The sequence below is a fragment of the Hemicordylus capensis genome, chromosome 1, assembly GCF_027244095.1.
Source record: "Hemicordylus capensis ecotype Gifberg chromosome 1, rHemCap1.1.pri, whole genome shotgun sequence".
Classification (NCBI taxonomy): domain Eukaryota; kingdom Metazoa; phylum Chordata; class Lepidosauria; order Squamata; family Cordylidae; genus Hemicordylus; species Hemicordylus capensis.
In genome coordinates, this window is record NC_069657.1 from 418,544,557 (window position 1) to 418,558,062 (window position 13,506).

The 13,506-nt window shown below is 45.2% G+C and overlaps 1 protein-coding gene across 10 annotated transcripts in view; it reads right to left on the reverse strand.

Annotated features, from left to right (window-relative positions):
* The window catches only part of PROX1 (prospero homeobox 1), a 109,552-nt gene extending 100,205 nt beyond the window's left edge, over positions 1-9,347 (reverse strand). For 7 of the 10 annotated variants that reach the window (XR_008319462.1, XM_053309669.1, XM_053309658.1 and 4 more), the window contains exon 1: positions 5,500-5,916. The gene's annotated coding sequence lies outside the window, so the exon portion shown is untranslated. Of the gene's footprint in view, positions 1-5,155; positions 5,270-5,499; positions 5,917-7,190; positions 7,535-9,229 lie in introns of those variants that run through there. The other 3 variants (XM_053309605.1, XM_053309619.1, XM_053309638.1) reach the window with 3 other exon arrangements.
* Between the last annotated feature and the right edge of the window lie 4,159 nt (positions 9,348-13,506).

Consider the following 13,506-nt stretch of genomic DNA (forward strand, 5'->3'; position numbering starts at 1 on the left):
ATCACATTTGATATGATGTAGTCTTTCCTACCAATGTGTGAAAAAAAAATATGAGAAGGGCGAACTAGTGATAGAATTTAATAGAGTTTACTCTTTCCCAGTTTAAAGCGGGGGAAAGAGGTTTAAAGAGATTAAACCTGATTTCAATATAATTCTGCTTTGAATCACAGTTAATGATAACCCAGAAGACACTTAAATTTTAAGTTGGGTGATAATTTATATAAAAAAGTGTTGATTGGTTTAAAAGTTTGAACATATTGTACATTGCAAGTTACTCTTGTCTTTTCCTCTTAGCCAAACATAGCTTCTGCTATTTGAGCGTCAACATTTGTGGGACCTCATGACAGGGTGTCTTTTTGAAAGCTGCTGAATTAACTTGTCAAATAGCACCTTGTCTTGTAGTCCTATGGAATACATCATGAAGTATTCTGTGCTCTTCTATGTCTCATGCTTACCTATCTAAAACCAATTATCCCCACAACTATTCATTCAAGTTCAGTTTTACCACACTGAGGAAATTATGGATATATCAAAAGGCACACAAAAATATCTACGGAAGCTATTTGATGCCCACAAGTGCAATGCAAATTATTGAAAGTCACGTCTATACAAAAGCATTCAGATCTTTAGTCCTTCAGATCAGCTTAGATGTATAGCACCAAAGTTTTTCGAGTGGCACATAAAGGAATATCGCTACTCTTGCTGCAAAGTAATCTCCCCATTTAGTGTAGACTTTGCTAATTTCTGCTAAACTGCTTTCTATATGGCGAAGAGAGATTAATTCAGGAAAAGTCACTATTAAAGTAGCAGGTATAACTAAGTTGAATACCGCTTTTACTAGGGAAGAATCAACCAACACAAGAGGAGCAGAGCTATTTGGTACAATGTCTAAGTTGAGACGAGGCAATGATAAAGTCAAAGTGAAATCATCCTACAAAGTTCATTTTATTTACAGATTATTTATTTACTATTTATTTATTTATTTATTTATTTACTATTCTCTTTGCTCCACTGTCCACAAGCTTCTATTCTGTATGCTACTATAAAAAAATGCAACAAACTGTGTAAGGAAATGGATGTGACACGGACATGTTCTAACTGAACGTGGCTTTAGTAGAAGGAACTTAGCAGCATGAGACAATGGTGGAGGTTCACACAGATTATTAAAATCTGAGGACATGACATTGCACAGATCTGCCTGGAAATTCCAGCCTCTTCTTTGCACTTCTGAGAAGTACCAAGTGGCAGTTGTGAACATACAAAATTAACAGTTCTCCCATGCTGGTGGTTTCAAGGTACGTAAGATGACGGACTCTCATCAAGAATTCTGTTTTTTTTTTAAAGAACAAACTAGGATTTGTAAAGGAATTTAAAAACCTAACTAATTAACATCTGAAGCATCATTTACTGCTTTTTTTCTGCATAGGCTTTATTTAAATACATTATTTTACAAATTAAAGAGAATATATCTCTCTCATCTGTATCTCATACCAACCTTTAGTTAAAGAAATTAGACCATGCTTTAGCATCATGGGCATGTGGGAACCAATCTGGCAAGGTACTAAAAAGCCCCTGTGAGGTACAAGCATCCTCACTCCTACATAATATACAAGGTACAAATTGTCTTGATGACTAAAAGGTGTTACTCAGCTTCTTATTGGTTTGTTGGTTTTAGTTGTTTGGGGGGGGGGGAACACCCTCTCCTATGTGAATGTATTATTTGTACGTTTCTCTGTCTAGATAAACTATTTGTATAAGCAATACACAGAAGGACATTCTCTCCTGGCAAAGAAGAAATGTGGCAGCATTTTCTCCTTACACAACCTAGTGTTTTAATGTATCATTGAGAAAAACACACACACATGAAACCAACACATGCACAAATTATATTATTCCCACTGTAGTTTGAACCCAGATTATCCTTGTTATCTCTCTCCCATCCTGCAAAAAATAGGTATGACACCTCTAATCACAACACTGTCAATCATCCCCATGCAGTGCATACCTGGAGAAATCACTCTAATGTTTTGCAATGGAGCATAATTAAAGCATCCATCAAACACTTTTGAAGTACTACAGAAATTATACATTGTAATAACAGGCTATCTGAACGATGACAATTTAATGTTGAGCTTCACCACTGAAACAAACCCCAGTGATAACAGCAAGGCCTCCTTTTTTGAACTGTAGCAAAGTTACATATTAGATCATTTCAAGTATGTTTGTGATGCTAACATAAGCCAAATGGTGAGCAAAATTAGGTAACTTTTAAAAAGAAAAAAAGAAATCCAGCTCCTTAAAATATTGGGACTCAGCTCTCTATTTTGGAGCTGTAATAAGCACTTTTATCAATTTGAGAAACTTAAGAAAAAGCAGGTGAAATGTGCTTTTCAGAAGGGGCCTTGCAGGATGGAATCCATGAAATGCCTGGTGGTAGATTAGCAAGACACATGAACATATGAGATACAAAAAGCATGTGGCCCCATGTAAATTTGTTTACAAGCAATGAAATTAATTTTACAACTTGTCAGACTGTCAAGGTTATAGAAACCAAAAAAGAGGCTCTCAATTTTTAATGTAATAGTTGTATGGCTGTATTGCACGTATCCTCCCCTTAACTTCGTAGAGCATTTATTGAACAAATGACAGATCCACATTTGCATGTGTACAGACTCATCCTCTATGCACACGTCTTCAAATGCAGCCTACAAAACTGTATCTTTGCAGACGTGCATTACAGACAATGAAATGCACATATTTGCCTTTCAACACCTAACTAGAACAGAACACTTGACAACCTGCTTGCAATTGTTCTCCCAGTACTCAAGCCCTACCACAAATTCTCTCTACAATTTCAGCCCTGCCTTACCCATGTTCTCATGTCAAGCTGTCTATAATCAGTTCTTACTAGAAATGCGGGAAAAGTATAATTGGGATTTGAGATTTGCAGCCCGATCCTGTGCATGTTTATTTAACCCACAGAATCCAGTGGGACTTTTCCCCTTTTGCAATTATGCATTGGTGAGTCCAGACTGAAGTGGCAGTCCTGTGCACACTTTATTTGAAAGAAGCACCACTGAATTCTGTGGGAGTTACCTCAGTGCAATAGGATTGTGCCTTTAGAGAAGTTCAGCCTAGGGAAGTATAGGAGCTCCTCTATTTCAGAAGGCTGACTTGCAATGAAGAATGTCTCAAAACACTTTCCCTAAAGGTCTTTATGTTTGCATAACAAGCAGCATCTACTGATTTAATGCATATCAGATCTCTTCAAGTGACCAGACCGATGAGAGGCAGAGCATTCGCCTGCCAATTTACAAAAAAAGACAAGCACCAGAATTCAACTTGCCCGGTGGTGGTTGGTGTTTTTGCCCCCGCTGAAAATAATCTGCCCTGGACTATTATTCCTAAACATGCCCCACAACCTCCAGGCTCCCAGAGCCTTCCAGTCACCAGCCCATCTCTGGGTTCCTCCCAGCCGCTTCCTGAGCAAGCCCATCTCCTTCCTAACAAAGCGCCATAAATCCATAAACAGTCCTTGTGCCGAGGATCAACAGCGGGAGGGAGAGAGAAAAGTTGCACCTGTCTTTCTTAGCACAACACACCTGTCTGGCACTGCCCATGCGCACTCGGAGCGAGGCGCCCCTCGCACGATTTCAATAGCCGTGCCAAAGCGGAGGAAAAAGAAAGAGAAGCGCAAGAACAGGGGCACACACACACACACCGCCCGCCCTTGTTAGAAGAGGCCACCGGGGGCTGTTACAACCGCTTTATAGTCAAAACTGCTGCTCGATCGCTGCTTTACAACTGCGGACTCCCTCTCTTCTCCTCATGCCAAGTTCGCCAGACACCCCTCGCCCCCACCATCCTCCCCACCTGCCGTGCAATTCTTCTCTCTCCCTCCACGAGACACAATCTTCCATTCGGGCGGGCACTTTTCTTAGCCACTCTGACTTTTAGGGGGTGGAACTGAAGCGCTCGCTCACTCGCCCTCGATCGCACGCCGCCCCCCCCCCCGCCCAGCCCCATCGGACAGGCACTGTCTGTAGCAGGCAAGCCAGACCGTCGCTTCGGGGGAAAGAATAGCCTCGCCACATTGAGTTTGTGCACGAAGTGGATATAATCCCACCAACTAGCCGGCAGCCCTTCAGAAAAGGAGAAGCGTCCCACCGCCACCGTGGGCTTCTCCTGGGCAAGATCTTCCTCTTTTCCTTCGAAAGCTAAAGCTAGCAGGGCGCACGCACGCACGCACCCTCGCTCATCCGAGATCCACCAGCACCCACGAGCATCTGAGAGCCACCAGCGGCTGCTCCAGTCCATGGGCGACTCTACAGTCCCAAGCGGGAGGCACAGCGATCTCTCCCTCCCATTCAGAAGTAGCCCTCCAACTTTTTATCTATTCTCACACTGGTGGGCAAAGTAAGCCAACTGGCACCAACTTTTGCACATCTCTACAAAACCAAGGGTAAACTCCCTGGAAACATGCAGGCACCTCCACTTTGGAGAAAGAAGTTCCCACGCCCCCCACCCCACCCCACACATTTATTTGGAAGTAAACAAACGCCCACTGATTTCAGAAGTCACTTCCAAGGAAAAAGGAGCAGGACTGCTACCTCACCCTAAGAACCTGGCCCCCTCAAACTTCCAGCTCATCCTTTTTCCGGCCATCCCTCATGCACACGCTTCGGTCCACTGCCACGCACTTCTCCTCCAACTCATCCCACCCCGTGGAAGAGGAATAAAGAAGTCTGCAAACACTCCTGCCTTTTCCCACTTCCTCTCTTTCCCTGTAGCTTGTCCTTCCGTGTAGGTATTAAAAGGGTGGGAAAAGGAGAAGTCAGAGGCATGCAAATGATAAGCAAATTGAAGGAGACAAAAAGAAGGGCAGCGGTTAAGAAACGAGACAAAGAAAGAAAAAGAAGAAAAAAGAGCCAGACCAGGAGTTAAAGAAGGAACAAGAGGGGGGGGGCGGCGGCGGCTCAGGACTACAGTCACACAAAGCAAAAAATCGTTTCCCCATTATTTTTTTTAAAAATCAACAATCATCATATAGAAGATCAATTTTTGAAATGGAGAGCAGAGAGACCATCAAGGGAAAGAAATAATATTATAAGAAGCCACACACACACACGGACACACAGACTCCTCCAACACCAACCTTGTCCTCTCCAACTGGACAAACTATTGTGATGACTCCATTGAAGCTTCAGGGGACCAAACCATTATGGGCTTTATATTAGTCTACCGGTGTCACTCTTTTCCCAAACTCGGGGCAAAATATATACGCAAGGATGCAATTGGGGGGGGGGGAGATTACCCTTTCTTCAGAAGAAGAAAGGGGAGGGGGGAGGAAACACTCCCATCCATACCCAACTTGGTTCAGCGGCTCCCACAAGCCCGGGTCAGTGCTAAGGACATCGCCGCCCGTACCACCACCACCACCACCACCGGTGCCCAGAAAACAGAAGATCAGGAGAGAAGGGAAGGGAGAGAGATACTTACTCAGTCGCAAAGGCGAGGAAACTGAGCCCCCCCTCTCTCTCCTTTTGCCCCCCTTTCCCCCCTGCTGGTTAGCTAGAAGGAGAGAAAGAGAGACAGAGAGGGGGAAAGACACGCTCAACAAATGCACAGGCAGCCTTGCTATCTTCCTGCTGATGAATATTGTAATTGGCCAAGGGAGGGTGAAAGCCAGCCAGCGAGCGTGCCTCTGTGTGTGTGTGTTAGAGAGAGAGAGAGAGAGTGAGTGTGAGCAAGAGAGAGAGCGAGAGAGAGAGAGCAGAAGAGAGGACAGAGGCGAAGGGTGGAGGGGGGGAGAGGAGGGAAGAGCTCTTCTGCGCCGCTCTTCTCTCCCTGGCTGTAATTGTCTATTATTTCTGCAGGCAGCAGAGCAGCCTCGCTCAGCTGAGGGCTCCGCACCACAACAAGATTTACTTTAAGACACAGCTGAAGGAAACAGGAAGACTACACGTCACACTCTGAGTGACGTGCGCCAGGCCCAGCGCCCAATCGGGAAGCTCCTTCGGATTCAAGGGGGAGAGTGAGCAAAGAACTTGGGAGGAACGAGAGAGAGAGAGAGAGGAGAGGGAGGAGGAGGAGGAGAAACTGGATCTCTCTCCCCTACTCGACCCCCCCCCCCCCGCGGACCTCGCCATCCTCCCCCCCCACCTGACCCCCTCCCGCGCCTCCCGCCCTCCATCCATCATCGCTGCTGGGAAGGAGACTTTATCATCAACTTTGGGGAGGGCAGGAGGAGGGAGGAACTTTGCGGAGGGCATCAGCCATCTGTGCCCGGTCCGGAGTTCAGCCTTGCTGGTGGATCAGCTACTGTCTGGACCGAAAGATTTCTTTGGGGTATTGCTAATGTACTTGGCACCCCCCCCCTTAAGTGCGCCTGACCAAAAGCAAGGGAAAACATCCACGCACATTGTTAACCTAAATATTCAGAAAGAGCAACCTGCGCAGCCCGACCCCTTCCTTGGAAGTTAGTCTCACTGAGTGAGTCACGACGCCCTGCCAAGTTAGAGTGCGCTCTGCAGAGTGGAGGTGAACGCGTGTTGGACGCGCCTTGGGAACCAATCGCGACGCAAACGCGCGCAATGCAGAAAACGGCTTATCAAAAGTGTATACGGAGTGACAAAGAGCGTTCCAAACTATACGACATCATTAGGCACCGGGGTCTTAGCTGAAGGGGTTTGATTTCCTTGGAATAATTGTGCAGTAGGCTGACCACCCCATCCACAAGCCATTTGTGCCGAAATAGTGAATGGAAAGTCCGCTTCTTTCCGACAATTGCCAGTACTCCGATTTAGCTTGCTGGTGGATTGCATTGCATTGTATGCTATGGCGAGACATGGTTGGGGAGGGAGGGGTGGCACTGGACGAGCCACAGCGAAAGAAGCCAAGGTGCCCTCCATCCATCCAGGCATTCAGTGTCGGGAATGGCCAGGAAAAGGTCCCCAGTCTTTGGCAACGTCCTAAACTATAGGTACTGAGGATGTATAGATATATATTCACACCCACCACACGAACCCTTATGTAGCCCTAGATTCTGTAACTTCAGGGCACGGAGACTTAGAAGTGTCTCTTCCTACGAAGAGTCTAGCTGTTCCAGAATGCGCAAATGGCTAGTTTTAAATAAATGCAGGAAAGTCCTTAAGGGGGGGGGATCTTCAAATTCTTAAATACAAATTCACCTCCTTTCTTTTCTTTTCTTTGTCTTTTTTCTTTTTGGTGCTGAATTAAGGAACTTTGGCGACTGACTCTTTTCCCCAGAGAAAGCATCACAAAATAAATAGAATAGACAATTGCAGTCTTTAGGCATACCGGGGCGACTGCTCTCTCTCTCTCTCTCTCTACATACATACACACACACGCAAACGCACCCCAACACCTATATTCACTCCACTTCTGTTATAAGGACAGCCCCTAACGCATGCAGACACAACAAAAACATTCGCCCAAAGTTCAGAGCAGCCTATCTGTATCAATAGGTCGTCAAAGACCTATCTGTATCCATAGGTCGCCTTATCCCTGCTTTAAATCACTGGGGAAAATCACACACACGTGCGTGTGTGTGTGTATTTATCTCTTTCCACAATATCTCCGGAATTGCAATAGGATAGGATCAGGGGAGGCGATTCATGTTTTTTAAAAATTCTATACCTAATTCAGATTTACGACCTGTGTACATAATAAACTCATATCATTCCCCTTTCTCAGACGTGTTAATTTCTACCAATGTGTCATCTCCATGTTCTATAAGGAAGATTTTTAAAGTTCTGCATTTTCAAAATCTTTAAGGCTTAGGCACCACGAGGAAAGCAAAGATGTAACTTTCTAAGGAATGAAAAATACGAGCGGGAAGGTTAACTCGCTTCGAGAAGGCTAAGAACAGGATTTCGTATTTGAGCGCAAATAAAGCCATGTCTTACTTTTTATTCGTACAGGTCTGTGTGCAAGATAGCAAGATAGATTTTTTAAAATGCGGATCTTATCTGTATTGGTTTATAGGGGCAGTAAAAAGCATACCGACGACCGATTGACACAGGAGACATACGAATCTGGCGCGTTTTCAGATCCGCGGCTGCTTAATGGATCTCAACATTTTACAGTCTGAAAATCCTCTGTCTCAATGACATGTAACTTTTATGCTTCCCCCCGCCCGGGGGGCTGGGGTGGGAGACTGATATTGCTCATGTCCCATTTTATAGCGTTCCCTTCTCCCCCACTTTCTGTCCTCCCCCCTCCAAAAAGCAAGCAAACTGTCAGACTGGCGCGCATCCAGAGGAACAGTGCAGAAGTGGAGTCAAACTTCTCCAAAAGTCGGTTCTGAAAACAAGATCTAAACATCCCCCCACCCCCCGCCGCAAATGCACTAGCAAAGAAAATGAGGCCAGTAGATCAGAGTCAGTCTGGAGAGCTCGGGCTAGCTAGAATGACCGACGCGTTGCTGGTGGTGACCATTGTGATCTGTTGCTTTGGAAAACAGTGGAGAAGAGCTGGCTGTGGCCATATTTTCGGGGGGACTCGCACTGGGTGTGTTTTAGGCCCCGTCACACCTGTTCCCTTCTTCTTGCCGCTTGGCAGAGACTTCGAAGGGGAGGCGGGATGGTGGGGAGAGAAACTCTCCATAGATCTGGTTCACGCCCCCTTCCTTCCTTCTTCCTATTGCCGACTTTTGAACAGCGTTGCATCTTCTCTGGACATTATTATTCTTCGTCGGGCCCACATCCAAAGATAACCCCCCTTCCGGTCTTCCCACGATTATTACACGGAGAGAACCTCCCCCCACCTCACATTGGGACGCACGGATTTCAACTGGGCTGGGTGGATGACCCGTCAGGAGCGCCCCCCCCCCCCGCCTTTGAACACACATGGTTCTCATTTCTCTCTCTTTCCTTCCCTCGTCTCCTTCTCCCTGGAGGAAAGTCCTGCATATCTGATGCGACTCCCCCATCTGTTTCCTAATCTGTTAGGTGAGGCAGAAAAGGCGAGAACTCGCGCTCTCAGTTGGGGAAGTAGAATCAATCCGCACTTTCCACTGGGGCGTGTTTCCTCCCCGGGCTCCTAATCTTATTCTAAGAGGGAACCAAAGTTTAGGACCTCTTGGAGATTATCATTTAAAACAACACACACGAACACACACGCGCACCCCAAACCTGCAGTCTTTGAAATCGGCGTGCCTTTCTCAGAGCCAGGACAACTTCTGCTTTGGTATCGCCCACCCCCTTACCTTTGGCTCCCGAGTCCTTCCTTGACTTCTAGTTGCTGATGATAATCTGTGTGCCTCGCTGATTTCTCCCTGATTTATAACTCCATGTGCTTCGCTGATTTATAACTTTTGAAAGCTCAACGGCTTCGAGGTCCCCCACCCACCCACTCGGTCCTTTTTGTTGTTGTTTTAAGTCCTATTTGTAAAGCAACAAAATCACCGTCAGCGCCAACTCCCATGGCTGCTTGACGGCCTTTGTGTCAAACTGAGAAGCGATCAGTCCCGCTTTACGCGCAGCCTGTCACTTCCCAACCGCGGGTTGCCCCATCCAGGAGCGGCGCAGCAACCTGAACTCGTTCCTGAGCGGAATTATACCACACGATCAGCAAGTGGCAGCTGCAGGAATTCCCTAACTGCTTTCCTCTGACCCCTCTGAAGTGTGCTGTTTGTTTAACCGACGGCTTCAGCCGAACAGAAAGAAAGAAGCCAGAGCAACCGAAGTTGGTCCAGGCGTTTGAGAACTGCTCTGCTCTCCTGAAGTTTCTCGCTCCTGGATTCATCCGTCCGTTCGTCCCACACTCTCTCTCTCTCTCCCCGCTCCATCGCTCTTCCCGCACTGACTACAGAACAATAACATGCAATAGACAATTAAAAAAACAAAAAACCGAGCAAGTTCTCCATATGGTACTCCTGATGCGATCCACTTCCGGTGTAGTTTTCTAAGTGGCTTATTTCTTGGGGGGGGGGGAGGGGGGAGCGTACAGCCAAGGTAGAAAAGCCTGCAGCATGCCTCTTTATTTTTTTATATACAGCAGTTGTTCCTTTATCATCTAACTCTCTGATAATTTCTCTCATTATTCTGGAGGTTCGTTCATTCAGGGTAATTATCTCATTATCTTCCCGACAACCCTCGTTCATTAACATTCCCATTTTACAGATGGGAACTAAGGCAGAGAAAGGAGAAGCTGTCGGAGGTCATGCCAGAGTGGCCACCTCTTCCCATGTTTGGCAGGGCTCCCTTGAACAGCAGCACAACCGCTCAAAATAGAACAGGTGCAGTTTTTCTAGAGCACTGAGAAGCTTCACCCTGAATTGCATCTGAATCCAGAGTTTAAAACTGATGCCTCTTGTGCCACAATTCTAAAGGAACTCACTGAAACCTTGCTTGCAGCGAAAGAGTCTAATTACACATAGCATCTATGGCTGAGGGAGGATCTGAAGCCAGGTCTTGTCCCTATCAACTATTGGGCACTGCTCTTTTCGGGGGGGGGGGATGTTTTCGAACAGTGCGGCAGCAATTCACAATTGACTGGGACCCGCGATATCGCCAGTACTGGCTTCGCCTCAGGCAACCAAACTTTCAGAAAATCAAGACATTAACAGATGGTGGCAACCACATGGAGAGATGATGTTGCTTAGAGAGATTCTAGTCATTTCACTCAAGCCGATAAAGAGTGAATCCCAGAAGGACACCATGTATTCCGAAGAGTTCTGCACTTGGCCCATCCTTATCCCTCTCCCTTCTGCTCTTGTTTCATCAGCTTCATTTTTGAGAAATTCAAATAATAATAATTTTTTTAAAAACCACACTTCCTGGGAAGAACGGTGGGCCGCCAAGTGTTTGTGTGGTATTAATGATGCTCAGTGATCTTTATTTGTGCTGCTAAAAAAGGTCTGGCCTAAGTACAAATGAATTGAATGAATATTTTAAAAAGGAAGAATGGAAAAGGAATACTGTTTGGAAAAGGCCAGGATATGAACAGACTAATGCTAAGCATATGATTGGGAATTGGGATGCAATTTTTGAATCACAGGGAAAGAAAAGAACACCCTCAAACCCTTGGTTTGCAAGGGCATATTCATTTGCACCGTGCAAGGTAACTCACCCAAATTATTTGAATCTCATCCATCTCTCCTCCATCCTTACATCTGGAAAAGGCAAAAGTAACATTGGAACCCTAGACTTGATCACAAACCTACAACCTGAGATCTGGAAGATTCAAAATTTGAAGAGAATCCTACTTGAGTTCACTATTGGAATTATTTCCCATAGTCGTCTGTGTGTTTGTGTGTGTGTCCTTTCTTTCCTCCAAGAAGCTTGTTTTGTTTTGTTTGGTAGATTTTTAACCTGCCCTTCAATCCAGAAGGATCCCCAAGGCAGCTTGCATGTAATAATAAAATAAAGTATAACCACATAAGAGCTGCTTTTTGTCTCTCTGATATATGGCATTGTTTTGGGGTAGGATATCCCTAAAACCCTCATTTTCATTCGGTTGCTGTGGCTCCTTATCAACATCCCCTCCCATTCCATCATAGTCTCCTAATTGCTGGCAGTTGGGTGGTCAGTTGTCTGACTGTGGGCTTCTGACTCCTTTCCCCCCAGGGCAGTAGGTCTTGTCACTGTTCAAGATGGAGGAGGGAGTCGGAGGAGGAGGAGGAGGAGGAGGAGGAGGAGTTGGAGTCAGGTGCAACTGTAAGAGCCTTTGCCTGGCTGTGTACTTCTTATTTTCTTCATCCCTGGGCAAGAGGTCTTGGAGAAGGGTGACATGCATGGCTCTTACCCCGAACACACTACCTTTGAAAAGAGATCAAAATTACTTTCTAAAAAGACATCTAGACAATAACCTAAACAATGCCCAGGGGTGTTAAAAACTCACCATCTTTATGAATATGACTGAATAGATATTTGTGATGCTGATAGATATTTGTAAGGTTCTGCAGGTCAACGTACTTTGTGAGTATATCTACACTGCAAGGATTTACAGTAGTGTTACTTCTATGGCTTCCCTCAAAGAATCCTAGGGACTGTTGCGGAATGTGTCTACAGAGAGCTGTCCATTCGAGATCCCTAACTCCCTATTACAATTCCTAGGGATCCCCCTGGAAAAAAGCAAATGTAGTCCAGCCCTGGACTACATTATGGGACTACATATAAAATAAGATATTGGGCTACAGCTTCAGCACTCCTACAGCTATTGGACTACAACTCCCATAATCCATATTGGTCACTGTGGCTGGGGATGATAGGAGTTGTAGCCCCACAATGGCTGGAGGGCTAAAGTTGTGCAGCCCTAAAACTCAACCTGTTTCTAAAGGTGTGTGTGTGTGTGTGTGTGTGCATGTGTGGTGTGAATAGGCCACTGCCTGTACTTGAAACTAGCTTTGTTGTCTAATGATTGGTGAAAGAGGGACTTTTCTGTTCTGCCCGGTGAAGAGTTCTGTGTAGTTCCCCCTGTATCCTCTCTTCACTTGCAACTGCAATACCATTGAAAAGGTATATTCTTTTCTAGTTTGCATTTCTTGCTTTTCTTTCAGAGTTACTCTCTCCTAAAACTGGGCAATTTGGCTCTTTTAACTGTAGGATCAGCAAGGGATAAGACGCTTTGCAACCCAGTGGCTTTAGCATGAGAAATCTTCTCTATGGGGACTGTGAAGGACAAAACATTTTGAAATAAGTAGAGCAGAAACATTTCAGTTAAAACAACTTTTTGATTGACTAAAAAGGAGCCTCCAGTTAATTGGGCAGCACATTATTATTATTATTATTATTATTGTTATTTTATTATATTTTTAATACATGTACTTTTAAAAACTGCAGGTGAAAAGCACCATATTTCCTCCTGTGTGCATGAAAGAGGAGAGTATTTCTGCCTGTTCTGTGACACTGCCTGCTGCAACACATGTCTGTATCACATAAAAGCCAAAGAAAGTAAGCTTTTTTCTTTGTAGCTATTGATTTTTCATATGCAGATGCATGCCTCTTTAATCGATCAATTAACTGATCAATCAACTGAAGGTCATTTGATTAATCAAGCAACATTTTTTTAAAGCAAGCCCTAGAAATAAGGGATTCAATGAAAAACATCAAATCTGTCCCTTTAAAGAATCTAGGGGAAATGAAACAAGATTTTGCAGAAAACAAAGCAATGGTCCTTTCTGAGTGAGAGAGTGGTTTTTGGAAGAGCTGGAAGCTTGAAGAATTAGATCATTTTTGACTGTATCCTCCATCTGTAATGTGAAATCTATATTGGCTAGGACAAGCATAAGCATCCACAATTTATTGTGGCTGGGGATAATGGGAGTTGTAGTTCAGCAGGAGCTGGGGTGTTAAGGTTGTCTAGCTCTGGGCGCAGCGGGGAAATGATTTGACTAGCAAGCCAGAGGTTGCCGGTTCGAATCCCCGCTGGTATGTTCCCCAGACTATGGGAAACACCTATATCGGGCAGCAGCGATATAGGAAGATGCTGAAAGGCATCATCTCATACTGCATGGGAGAAGGCAATGGTAAACCCCTCCTG